This window comes from Ochotona curzoniae, unplaced genomic scaffold (genome assembly GCF_017591425.1).
Source record: "Ochotona curzoniae isolate NIBS_2020 unplaced genomic scaffold, NIBS_Ocur_1.0 scaffold_4701, whole genome shotgun sequence".
NCBI classification, from domain to species: domain Eukaryota; kingdom Metazoa; phylum Chordata; class Mammalia; order Lagomorpha; family Ochotonidae; genus Ochotona; species Ochotona curzoniae.
The window spans coordinates 37463525-37476835 of record NW_024467122.1 but is presented as its reverse complement, the minus strand read 5'-3'; positions in this window follow the sequence as shown (position 1 = coordinate 37476835).

Genomic DNA, 13311 nt, shown 5'->3' with positions numbered 1-13311 from the left:
CTACAGATCAAAAGAATCCTCAGATATACACCTCGAGAGGTGTGCCTGAGAGCATCCACTATGCATTATTTATAATACTGAACAATGAACAGAGTAAATATTTTGTACTCGGTGGGCCTGCCACACAGTGATTGTGCTTCCACAAAGATGACCACAAAGTGCGTGGCTTGAGCGCACGGCGCAATGGTTCAGTGGCTAAATCCCTGCTTCTCTATCTGTCCTGTTTTGGTTACTCTGGCTTCCAATGCAATGAAAATAAGTAAATAAAAACTTTTATTTTAAAAAACCATCTGTCAGGAAAGGAGCATACACAGTTGTGGTTTGATAACATTATATTGAACGTCAAATAAATGAATAGTCAAATTTAGATATGTCCACATGGATAAATGTTAAAAACGTGTTTAGTAATCACACAAGTTGAAGAAGGGCAACTTTTTTGAAACATTTATGTAAATATGAATATATAGACATAGTCACATGTCTATTTTATACAGGATAAAATAGAGTAAAAAATACATTCAACATTAGACCATTGATGCATATGGGGAAGAAATTATGAGTACAGACCGGAAAAAATACAGTGGGCCATCGATTCTAGTTTTAAATTCTATTTTACAAAAACAAACAATGACAAAAAACTAATGCAGCATTGAAAATTGGATTTGGATTTTTTTAAACCTCAGAAGAGATATGTGTGTGTGCTACATTGTTTTTTGTGCTTTTCTATATGTTTGAGCTATTTCATAATAAAAAAAAACAAAGTATTCAAAATATAGTGAAACTTTAGTCTTCTATTCAAATATTAACATCTGAATTGAATTTTTCATCTGATTACTGAAGCAATTGTAAAAAAGGTATGCCACTTTATGAAACAATGCAATATTCATCTTCCTGTGTTTTATCCTTTTTAACATACTTATTTATCTCTAATTTATTAGAAAATTAAGGAATACAGCTGGTCACATTTCCTTACAACTTTAATATAATCCTGTTTCATTTCTTCCTTCCCTTTTTATTTTCCTTTTTCTTTCCATCATCTCTTCCTTCCTCTTCTCTTTCCTTCTTTCCTTACTTTCTTCTTCTTTTTTTTAAGGTTTTATTTATTCTTATTGGAAGGGCATATATACAGAGAGGAGGAGAGACAGAGAGGAAGATCTCCCATTTGTTGATTTAATCCCTGAGCTACTGCAACAGCTGGACCCGTGCCAATTTGAAGCCAGGAACCTGGAACCTCTTCCAGGTCTCCCATACGGGTGCAGTGTCCCAAGGCTTTGGGCCATCTTTGACTGCTTTCCCAGACTGCAAGCAGGGAGCTGGATGGGAGGCAGGGCTGCCTGGATTATCGCGTGCATATGGGATCCTGTTGTTTTCAAGGCGAGGACTTTAGCTATTACATTATCGCACAGGGCCCTTTCCTTATTTCCTTTTTTTTAATTCTTTCCACAACTTCTTTGTAAACACAAGAAAAATAGTTGCATTTGAATTTCAGATTAACAATAAACAGCACAACTATGCCCCACACATTTCATGAAACACACTTAAAAGGTATTTTTTTGAAATCAAAAATATCGATTTTATATTTTTGTTAGCTAAATATGGCAAGCCTACGCTCTGTAATTATTTATTTAGAGTTCAAAAAACAACAGCACAAGGAGTAGTGGTTGGTATGATAAGTAATTTTGAGTTGAAAGAAATTGATCAAAAAAAGTAGTTTCATTAAAATTGAGAACTTTGTAATATTAAAGAATTGCAATGAAACAACAAAGAGTTTTCCAAAGGAACAAGATTTATGCACAGCTCCAGGTGCTGCCCAAAATGAGGACTTTGATCACTTCTTTTGATCTCAGCCATCTAGAATGACCTACCAGAATGGACAAGAACATTGTCCTCAGCAATTCAAGATACGTATCAAGAGGACATAGAATCCTTCTTGCATGGAAATTCTCCTTCTCTGTATCCATTCTTCTCTTTACCTTCTGTAGCCCCTGGTGCTTTCCCCATATTCATAAGAACATGGTGGGCGTTTTGATTGTTCCTGTCATCCCTAGAACTCTGATCAGAGCTATCTGAATCCCTGTCGTCCAAACTGTAACACCCCCAAAAGCCTGGATTCTCCCTCCAGATGTGGAGCTATTCAAACAGAAGAAGGTAGATATTTATTTGCCAACCTCTGCGCAAGCAGGCACACTTAGCAGTTAACTCCCAGTTCTCCCACAGTCTGGGAATAAGGGGTTTTATAGATTGGAGCTGAGGCTGAGAGGTGCTAGTGCAACTAAGTGTGAGGCTTTACATAGGAAATAAATGGCTTTATGAGTATTGCCATCTGCACAATTTGGGGCTGCATGTCACCACTGAAGAGAGGAGATGAAGCTTTTTACCTGTTCCTCTGACGGCAGCTTCCAGAGTTACCTCGGAGACTTTCACTGTATCGTGAAACATCCCTGTTCCCAGGGAACTTCTGTCCCGCCCTTCTTTTCACTCTCCCAGAGCACAGAGAAAGTTTGTCCCAAGCCGTATCTGCTCTCCAGCCATTATCAGTCTGTCAGTCGGGAATACCAGTATGTAGTACCAGTCAGTACTAGCATCAAGAGTGCCATCTCGAACAGCTCAGGCACAAATTAATTGGATCTTAACTGTAAGATTCCCAGTGGCACAAGCTAATGTTTAGCCTTGGGATTTTGTTGGAATCAAGTACTATAGACATCCCATAGTTCACATATATGTCTTTGCAACTGAATTGATTGTTTGGGTTGCCTTCAATCTAGGGGATTGAGCAATTTATTTCCCATATGCTGTGTCTGTCTGTCTGTCATTCTTTATTTTGAGAAAACACACATTTTCTTTCTAATGCACCACAGTTACGATTTTCTTTGGTTTCTATGAGATAATTTTTGTCAGCTTTCCACAAGGGGATTTTTCAAAGGGCCTTCCTTGGTCTGTTGCTGTCAGTCTTCCTAGCTTAGCTCTTCCCTTACTCAGTCCTCACATAGAGACTTTTAGTCACAGAACACATTAAGAAAGAAATATCACTGACAGATTTTTAAAAGGTCAGTAAGTACAGGATCATTTTTAGTTGATTAAATGAATGAAAGGGAGAATGATATAAAAGGAAGAAATAATAATTATTCCTTGAAACATTAACCATTACAAAGAAAATGAGAATAATCATTCAAGTTAAACGGGAAAAAATGGTTTTGGTGCTCTCTATCTGCCATTTCAAGTGAATTCTTACACAATGATCTTGTGACAGTAATTTGAATTATGTCTTCATAGGAGATGCCTACATCCTTTAAAACTGTAACTTTAAATGGAAGTTACTATATTAGAGTGATGATGTTTTATATGAACCTCCATTTGAAAAACCTTTTCTATTTTGCCTGAATACTTGTCCTCTACCCCCAAACCTACTATTACATGTTGACATGTTCATCGCTAGGTGATGGCTCGAAGGAGGTAGGGTCTTTGGAAGCTAACTAGGGTACTAAGGCAGAGCACTCCTTGAGATTTGTGTCCTCAAGAAAGAACTTTGGGAATATGGTTTAGTCCTTCTATATGCAAAGATACAAGCAAGAAGCCATTGTGTTGGGAAGCCGGCCTTACTAGACACCTGATCTATTGCCATCTTCTTGGCTTCCAGAACTGAGAAGGATTTTGCTTTCTTTTCTGCCTTTAAGAATTTTTAAATTTCAGTCAAGACAAAATGTATTGACAAGGAAAGAAAAACCAGTAGCCATCTTTTATGCTACACATAATATAAAATTTCACAGAATCACAATATACTATTTTGAATTTCTACCAAATGTATAAGAAATATATTCCCTTTCTGTTAAATATCCATCACATGTTTTCAATAGCTTTCTCATATCTTATTATCTCTTAAAATCAAAGAGTGATATTTTTTGAAAATTTTGCATCTTTTGAAACTCTAGGCTTTTATGTATAAAACAGAATTTGTGCAGAGAAAGAAGCAACTAAAGCTGAGCTGTGATGGAGTGTCTATGAAAAAGAGTACGTTCTTGTCAGGGTAACTAATTCTACTGAGGACTAGAGGACGATCACAATGTGAAACTGTGTTTTACAACTCCAGGGATAAAAATCAGTGAAAGGAAAGGTGAAAATGATGAAAGTCAATGTGGTGACACTGTTAAAGATTTACCTCAATGTGCCTTTGTTGGTTAGAACTCACTGCGCTGCCTGCAAGAGGGGAAAAAAAATGATTCACTTTATTGCACTCATCTGTCATAGATAATACCCTGTACAAAAAGGTGGAAGGAAGTGGTGAACTTATAATCAGTCTGAGCACACATACAATGGGAAGGCAGTCTGGGAACCCAGCAGGCCTGGGAAGTGAGTGACTATGAAAAAGAGGACAGTGACACTCCACTGAGATCAGTGAGCACCGTGCTCCAAAGAGAGGGGAAGGCTAACTTGATCTTTCTTTGTGTGCACACTGTTGGGTATACTGCATGCACCTTCAGACTTGGCGGGGAGTCACAATCAATTGCCTGACAAATGCAACCGAGTCTGCTATCAGTGGAAAGAGGGTTCTTGTTGTAGCCCTTGAAAGGATTCTGCAGCGAATACATTGCTCCTCTAATAGGGATGGATGAGCCAGCCTCCATATGGCCAACAGAGTCTATTCCACAGCTGCTGAGATCAGTGCTGGTGTGTCAGATACAGCCATCCAAAGAAAAACTTCCACTAGATTGGGAAAATACTAATTTAGTTAGACAACACTCCTTACCACAATGAAGAGACGGACTATTTTGCTTCTGAATGTACATTGTGATTTGGAAAGTAACGTTAGGTCCACTGTACCCCCTCCAAGTTCTATTTATTACTCATGTACTTACTTTCATAGTATAGAGTTGAGTTGAGGTTTGTAATACTTAAGACTGCTAACAGACCAGCAAATGAAGTAATGCCAAACTATAAGTTCTTGAATGTTTATTTCCTTTGGTTGATCAACTTTTCGGCTTGCCTGGGTGTATTTAGCTAGGTCTAAATAAGCAATAACCTTGTTTTACTCGCTGTTAGGAGCTCTGCAATTCATGCACCCACCTGTTTGATTTCTGATAGGTTCATTCATCATAAGTGGCGCATTTCAGTGTGGCGTGGAAGTGCGGAAGAAGCCCTTTAAGCCTCGTTTATGAGAGCACAGATCCCTGCAGTGAGAGCTGCATCTTCAGTCAAATAGCCTCTTAGTACTCACCTAGCATTTATCTCATAGTACTTCTATTATTTGGGGGCTAGATTTCAATCTGTGAATATTGGGGGGGCAGAGACATTTAGATAATAGCACAGTTATTCTCTAATAGTTACGTTTGTATCACTTAGCTTTTTGCCCCTAAATCTTTACTTACTCCACTTCACACCATGTTGGTACCCTCATCAAGTCTAATGTCCTCTGTTCTTTACAGACTCCTTGGAAATGCACAGAGCCAGGGTAGCTATCTGCAATGCTTTGCCAGTAATGAACAGTGATTTCCCCCTTCTATGTCGCTGCTGTCTCTACTATTGGAAAGCTATTGCTTTCCTCAACACTTTTTGGATGAATAGAGATTCATTTCTTGCTTTTATCTGAAAGAGATACATTTCATCAAACTCATACAGATGTTTCATCTCCAAAGTCCTAGATTACCGAGACTAAGATGATAGACTCGTTAGTCCCAACATGGTGTTAAGAAGAAGTTGGACCACGTGTAAGGTCCTTAGTTTACAAGAAGGAAGTCCTTATAAATGTGTTGATTTTACAGGTTAAAGTAGGGCTAACCACTCTGTTTCCTTGTCATACACTCCATCATTGTTACCTTCTGGCCTCACCAAATGAGTGAGTTGAGGTCTTAACAGTTTTGTACTGAAATTGCCAGAACCGTGAGCAAACATATGTCTCCTTGTTTAATAAGTAGCTTGTTTTAGCACTCATAGTGATGAAAAGCTGACTTGTGCCTTCCTTCCCCCCTTCCCCCCAATGAGACAATAAATCCTTCATTGTGATTATACACCTGAGTACCAGTGGTGCACTGTGATTATTCATGAAGAAATTCCCTGATTCAGAACTGTACCCTTGATCGCTTCACAAAGCCATTTAAATGTGTTTGGGCCTATATTTTACCAGTTTGACCATTAGGTACTCATTGACCTTGATGAAATCACATAAAACAAAGTGACAAATCAGATACAATTTTCTTCTTTTTGAGAAAAATGTTTAAAATTTTAAAGGACAGTACTTGGGGGATGTTATTGTCAGAAAAGCAGAAGTGGATGCATTTATTCCACCTCTCATCATGGTAGGGCTCCTGCGAGGGGCTGGCATGGAGTCAAGTTTTTGATAAGGGAATACATGTGGCTTTGTAGACAAGGATTAGAAAGCTATTCTGAGCATGAAATAGAGCCATTCTTTGACAGGAGTAAGAGAAGAGAAGTAAAGAGGTAGCGAGAGTGAATGGTCTTTCTTTACGCCTTGGATCTCCCATTGTCCATCTGACAAATTATATCCGTCCCATTCTCCAGAGCTCTCTACAAGGCTTAGGAATACAACTAAAATCAACTCACATTATTATATCTGTCATAAAAATACTATGTCTTATCTCTGCATTTCATTGTATAGTTTATACAAAATATTTAAATTCTGGACTACGTAGACAGCATGAATATTCCCTGTTTCAGGGGGACTTATATATCATACCTGTAAATATACTGTGTGAAGTCACGTGGGCACATTGCATCTGGAGAAAGGCATGACTTGTACTGCAATCCGCTGTGATTTCACTTCTGTTTCTAATGTATTCTGATACGAGATTTTGGCATGCCACTAGTTTCTGTATTTCTCAATTCTTTCCTTTGTTTTAATAAAGTTGATATTACAACTTTCTAAGAAATAAATGTGTTCATGCTTGTGTGGCCATTGGCACAGAGTTTATCAATCGGTGGGAACTTAGGACTCTTCTGTCTAACATACAAATTCTCCTCTTTAAAGGAACTTGACTATGACTTGAGAGCAATAGTGGGCTCAAATTTTGAACATCAATTATCCATGACTTTGGAAGAACTCTGGTTCTTACTGCACAGGGAAAAGCACAGACTATACAGTCAGAACAAAATAATTATGGAAATTCTCCATAATATGTAGACACAGGCATACAAATTGTCTAATATTTTGAATTTTTTAGATTTTTGTGGATTCTTTGATAGTTTTATTATTATAATCCTAGAAGTAAGACTCAGTGTTTGTTGATTACCCACCAAACTACTGCTTCTGTTTGGGGGTAGGCATTATGACTCAGCAGTTTACACCATTACCACATAGGAATTACAGATGGGCAGTGATTCAAGACCTGGCTATTCTATCTCTGACCCAGATCCTGCGAATATTCATGGGAAATCAGCAGAAGGAGACCCGTGCACTTCAGTTCCTGCCAACGACATGGAGACCAAGATAAAGCGTCTAGCTTGTGGCTCTTGGCTTTGGCCCAACCTAACCCCAGATGTTGTGAGCTTTGGGGAGTGAACAACCAAATGGTAAGGACCTTAACCACTTGCGCCACTGTGCCGGGCCCAATCCATCTTTTTAAAAAGTTATGCTTAACTGATGTATACACATGGCACGTATCTGTAAGATGGTGTATTTTATTATATGTTGTTCAGTGAAGATTAATATAGCTGTCTCCTCAAATATTTATCCTTTATTTTCATTACACTTTTCCACAAAATTTTTTGAGATACCCTTGTCCATATATATTCAAAGGTTATTTACTATAATAAATCATTTAAAATAACTATATTTTAAATGACCATTTGTTGACATAGAGTGATATTTTTAATTAAAAACAATTATTTAGGACATTTTACCTCTGAATGTCAAGCTCATAAATTTATTATTCATATTAAACTCACAGATATTCAATTTATCTTTAAATAAAACTAAATTAGGCAAACTAAAGAATTTACTCAGTGTATTCAGAGAAAAAAAATAGATGTTTCAAGTAAGTAGTTAAATTGCCTTTGTTTTTATTCCCAAGTCATTCTGTTCTTCCAGAAGAAATATTCTGAGCAATACAGATGTAATTAACGAAAGACAAACTAATAAATATTTCAGAAAAAAATTACTATTCGTATGTATGTACCTAAGTGTCTCCACAAGAATACAGATGAATGGTCAAAATTATGATACTGAGACAAAGAACAGATTTTCCTCATAGTTATGGAAAGATTAACACTGGTTGTTACTATCCAGAATATTATTGATTTTTTGGAAAGATGCCAATTTAATTTTTAAAGAAACATAGCATCCCATTGGCTAAACATGATGTAATATTTTGTGCATCAAATATGGAGCTCTAACTCATAATTAATTTTTTAAAAATGCTACTTATATTGAAATTTTGAAACTTAAATGGTACAATGTTAAAGAACTAGTAACAAAACAAAAGAATGGCCAGAAGGTAAATTTATCACCCTCAAGGCTCCTCCTGCAAAAATGTAACCAGAGCTTGGATTTAAAAAAAAAAATGTAGCTTTCAACAAACTGCTGAAGTTACTAATCAAAACAAGAATTTCTAAAAGGAGAAAACAGTGCCAGCTAAAACTAATGTAGAAATCAGCGATCAGTAGAGATAATTGGAGCATGGAATTTTAAGGGAGATTTATCTTGAGGCAGATGTCTTTATCAGCATTGCCAACCAAAGACTACACCTTAGGGGCACTGGCAAAACTGAGACAGAGCTTGAAATTCTTACATTAATTATAAAATTATTAAAGAGAGATTAGTGGTCTCATATCAGCACTACCTGTGGACGTTGCAGGACACAAACTTCCATAGTGTAAAAGGTCTTCCTTACCCCAGTCATAGGCAACTGCCTAGACTGCATTGTAACTAGGCAAGGGTTGCAATGCTGGGAGAAAAGCAGCTAACAGACATCCTGGGCCTGGTTAATAGCAAATTTGTGTTAATTATACCAGTATGCCAGCATAGATGCTTTTTGTTTTTAAGATATGTGGTGGGCAGACACCAGCATCCCAACAAATAGGGTCTGGGGACCCATCTCCTAGTTAATATAGGGCCTGAGCAGTTGGGCAGGACTCCAGGGTGGCATGAGACACAATGAGATGACTGGACTTGGAGATCCACACACTTGCAGACACTGGGGGCTGTGAATTGTTCAGGGAATGGGGGTCTGGGAATGTGTGGGAGGCCTGCTGAGGTAGAATAGTGGACAGGTAGAAGTGACTTCTGCGGGACTTCCACCAACCAGGCTATTGCACTTGCAGGTAAACGAGGAGGCTGAGACCAGGTGATTTGGACGAGGGAATCTGGAGAAACTTTCATGGCCAAACCAATACACCCATTCACATGGGAAACATGAGTTGGGCTTGTTGGTGTCAACTACAATCTACTGGCACACACAAAGCCATGGCTGGGCAGAGGAAGGTGATGGGCTTCCTAGCAGGGCTTAACCACAGTACCTCCCAGTAAGTGATGGGGCGTGGGGTGAACCACTTCAGGCTGGGCCATGACACTAACTAGCATGCAAGAAAAACAGGTCTGGGAATAAATTCTGTATGGGATCGTGGGTTCACCCCTTCCAGACTGCCATACAGCTAGGTTGCTAGAGGGTTGGGAGTGGTGACAGGCTGAGCTAGACAACACCATGGAACTCACCAACACTAATGAGTACTGAGACTGGGAACAGGCCAGGCTGGACCAGGCTACAGCACCCGCAGGCACACCCAAGAATTGGGTATGAGGCCAGCCAGGCTACAACATCTACCAGCACACACTAAAGCCAACACTGGAGGGCAGACTTTGCTGGGTAAGGGCCTAGCACCCACTGACATATGTGAGATCTAGGTCTGGGAGTAGGCCTGGTGGGGGAACTTGGGGAAATCCTTTGGTGGGCCATCATTCCTGCTGGTGAGCACATGTATCAGGACTGGGTAGTTAGTCAGACTAGGAAGGGCTGTTTCACTTGTCAGCAGGCATGTGGGTTGGCTAGGGATTAGGTGGATGACAGGACAGGACTAGGGGAAACCATAGCACACTGGCATGCACAGAAGCCAGACTGGGGTATGGGCCATGCTGGATTAGGCTAGGCTATCATATCTACTAGTTTGCCTGAAAGCCAGGAATGGTGGTAGGCTGGGTAGGGCTAGGCTACAGCAACCACCAGTGGAAGTTGGATGTTGGGATGGGCCAGGCCAGGCTAGGCTGCAGCATCCAATGGCAGAGACCAAGACGGGACATTGGTTATGCTGGGATGGGTCAACCACCAGCACACTCAAGATCTATAGCAGGGAGCAGGCCCAGTTGTGGAGCTAAGAAACTGCCCCAGCTGGGTTGCAGTTCCCACTGGTATTTGTGAGAGCTGTAATGGGGGTGGCAAATTGGACTGGGCATTACTGCAGTGTACTTCAGTATGGGTATGGACTGAGTCTGGGGTGTGTAATTGGGCCGGGCTTCACCACCTGCTAGAGTTCATTAGAGCCACAGTGGGTGTAAAACAGGCTGGTGGGTATAGAACAGAGCTTGGTCTGCAGGTGAAGCAGGTGTGGCTGGGCTAGAACACTGAAGAACAAGAGCCGGAATGGGTGTGGGTTTGTTGGTTAGGCAAAGCCACTGTACTTGCATGGACAGAAAGTGGGCCAAATCAGCATGGGCCAAGTACCCACTGATGTGTGAGAGATCAGCCACTGGGAGGTGACCTGATAAAGGAGCTTGGGGAACTCTTATGTCACGATGCAGTCCCTGCAGGTGAGTGCAAGAATCAAGACTGGGAGCAGCCAAGCTCAGGCTGGGTTACAGTACCCACCAGGAGACGTGTGGGTCAGATCTGGGGGTAGGAACTGCTCACAATCAGGTCTGCAGGCAACCCAGAGCTACTGTGAATGGAACCCACAGGATGCTGGATCAGTATTATTTTCTAGTAGGACCAATACAGTGTGTTGAGCTGAAAATCAGATCTCACTAGATTTAGCACACGCACAACTCACTGTTATCCCCCCAGAGCCTTTGCCTCTGAACTCAAAATGGTGCCTGACATGGTAGTGGTGAGGCAGGTCTGGGCTGTGAAATCCATTCTGCTCCTATATCCCTTTACCAGCTCCTTAACCTGCTTCTGCTGCGATCATATTTAAAAAAAAATCAATAGGACCTGTTGTTTTGTAGCTGGAGTAACTTCTTGATTTCTGGTGATCTCCCCTTCCACCTAACCCCCAGTGAAGCTCCATGCTCAGCTGGGGTATATGTTCACTGCGAGACCCCTTCGCTGTCTCTGCTGCTTGTCTGTGTCCGTAGTCCACAGGTGTCCCTCTGTGATAGGCCTGCCCTTTCCTGATTCCCGGGATCCCACCCTCTCTGCTTCTTCTTGGCTAATCCTTCTCCATCAGTTTAAACATGTCCTTACTCTATTCTGTCATCTTGCTCTCAAGCTGCACCTGCTTCTTTTATCTACCTTTCAAGATGCTGTTATATATGAACACAGAGCCCTGCTTATCTGTACATCAGTACAGAAGATCTGTGTTTCTTAAACCTTAGCTATTCAGAGTGCTTGCTAAACTCTCAAAGCATCTTCACGACCACTTAGCATATCCTACTAAGACCTTTTCTAACTCAAACACTTTTGAAGGAAAATATGCACCATAAACAAAAGGAACACTGATATTCCCTCTCTTCTAATAAAAAGGAGCTACCAAGCCTCCACAATTACAAGAGTCAATTTCTGAAAATTATCCATGTCTCTCAGCATTGTTTTTGTCATGTGTCTCCAGGAAACTGTAATGTGCTGCCCAGAGAGCAGCTTCTTTGCGAGGATGTCCTTTCCCGAAGACTGAGGTTGGTCGTCTTGGTGTTGCATCCATCGCGTGGAGGACTAAACAGCTACAGATGTGAGAAGGTTTCCCCATCCGTATGAGTCAGCTTCTCATGATCTTAACTAAGATAGCAAGCAAAACTTCTTGAAAAGGAAAACTGATGTCAATGGACCTTTAGGAAATTCAAGTTGAGGATAAGGTCCGTTAGTCTGGCATCTGGGGGTGGCAGCGGCGCTGGTCATTGAGAAATCTGCTTTGGTTCTACTCCCACCATGAACTCCAAGGAAAGATTTACGGATGGTCAGACCCACACATTCTGGTGATGATACCAGCTGGAGTGCCTGACCTCCAGGTTCTTTATCCTCTGACATCGGCCACTTTCTCAGCCACCTCCCACATGTCTGACATATTCCAGGAACTCCAATTGTGTAGCTTCCTTTGGTCCACTGCATTCACAGAGAGAAACAACAGGAACACGCATATAAATTTAAGTGAGAAATTGCTTTACATGCGTGTTGATGCTATTAATACAAATAATCATACACACGAACAAATGTTGCATAATAAAAAGAAAATTTTAAAGTAAGCAAAATTCAGGGACTGATGTCCTAATGTTTCAGGCTAAGGCATGGTCTATGGCACTGGCATCCCATCAGGATGCTGATTTAACTCCAGGCTTAAATCCAGTCTAGTTCCCTGTTCATAGCATGGCAAAACAGCAAAGGGTGACTCGGATCCTTGGGCTCCTGCACACATATGGGAAACCTGAGGGAAGATCCTGGCTCCTGGATTCAGATCACCTGAGCTCTGGCCATTGCGTCTACTTGGAGAGTGAACCAGCTAATGGAAGATCTCTGTCTCTCCTTCTCTGTATAACTCTGCCTTCGAAATAACAATTTGAAATCTTCTTTTAAAAAAATCAGAATTTTAATACCTTAAGGAGAAGCAAAAACATATCTTTCCAATAATGCTGACAGTTGAAAAATTAAGTAAATGTTTAATAGCCTGGAAGATATAAAACTTCAAGATTTAAGAAACTCATTTCTTCATGTGATGTATAGACTGCAATGTAAGATAACCGCTGATATTTTTTCTTATTTATATTTGATTAAAGGGATTACAAATGGGTTATTGATTTTTCTTAAGAAAAACATTTTAAGGAAGCCATGCTTTTACTATTGAGCTTTCATTCCATGAGCTACAGAATGTTTTAGGAAGACTACTAATTTTAATGTAGTTTTAAAAAATACATGTATAGGTATGCAGATAGGTAGGTGTTCTTATACCCATACAAAAAAAAAGTAGTAAGCAAATCAAATTTAAAAGCAATTTGAGCACTTAAAAAAGAGAAAGAAAGCCCTTTCGGTAAATATCAGAAAATGGCATAGCAAAAACTGCTATCACTACTTTGCTAGCATGATAGAGCAAATTCCATAAAACTTTAGAAAAGTACAAATGCTACTTGAAAAGACAGATGTCAAAAGATTAATGAACTAACTCAAC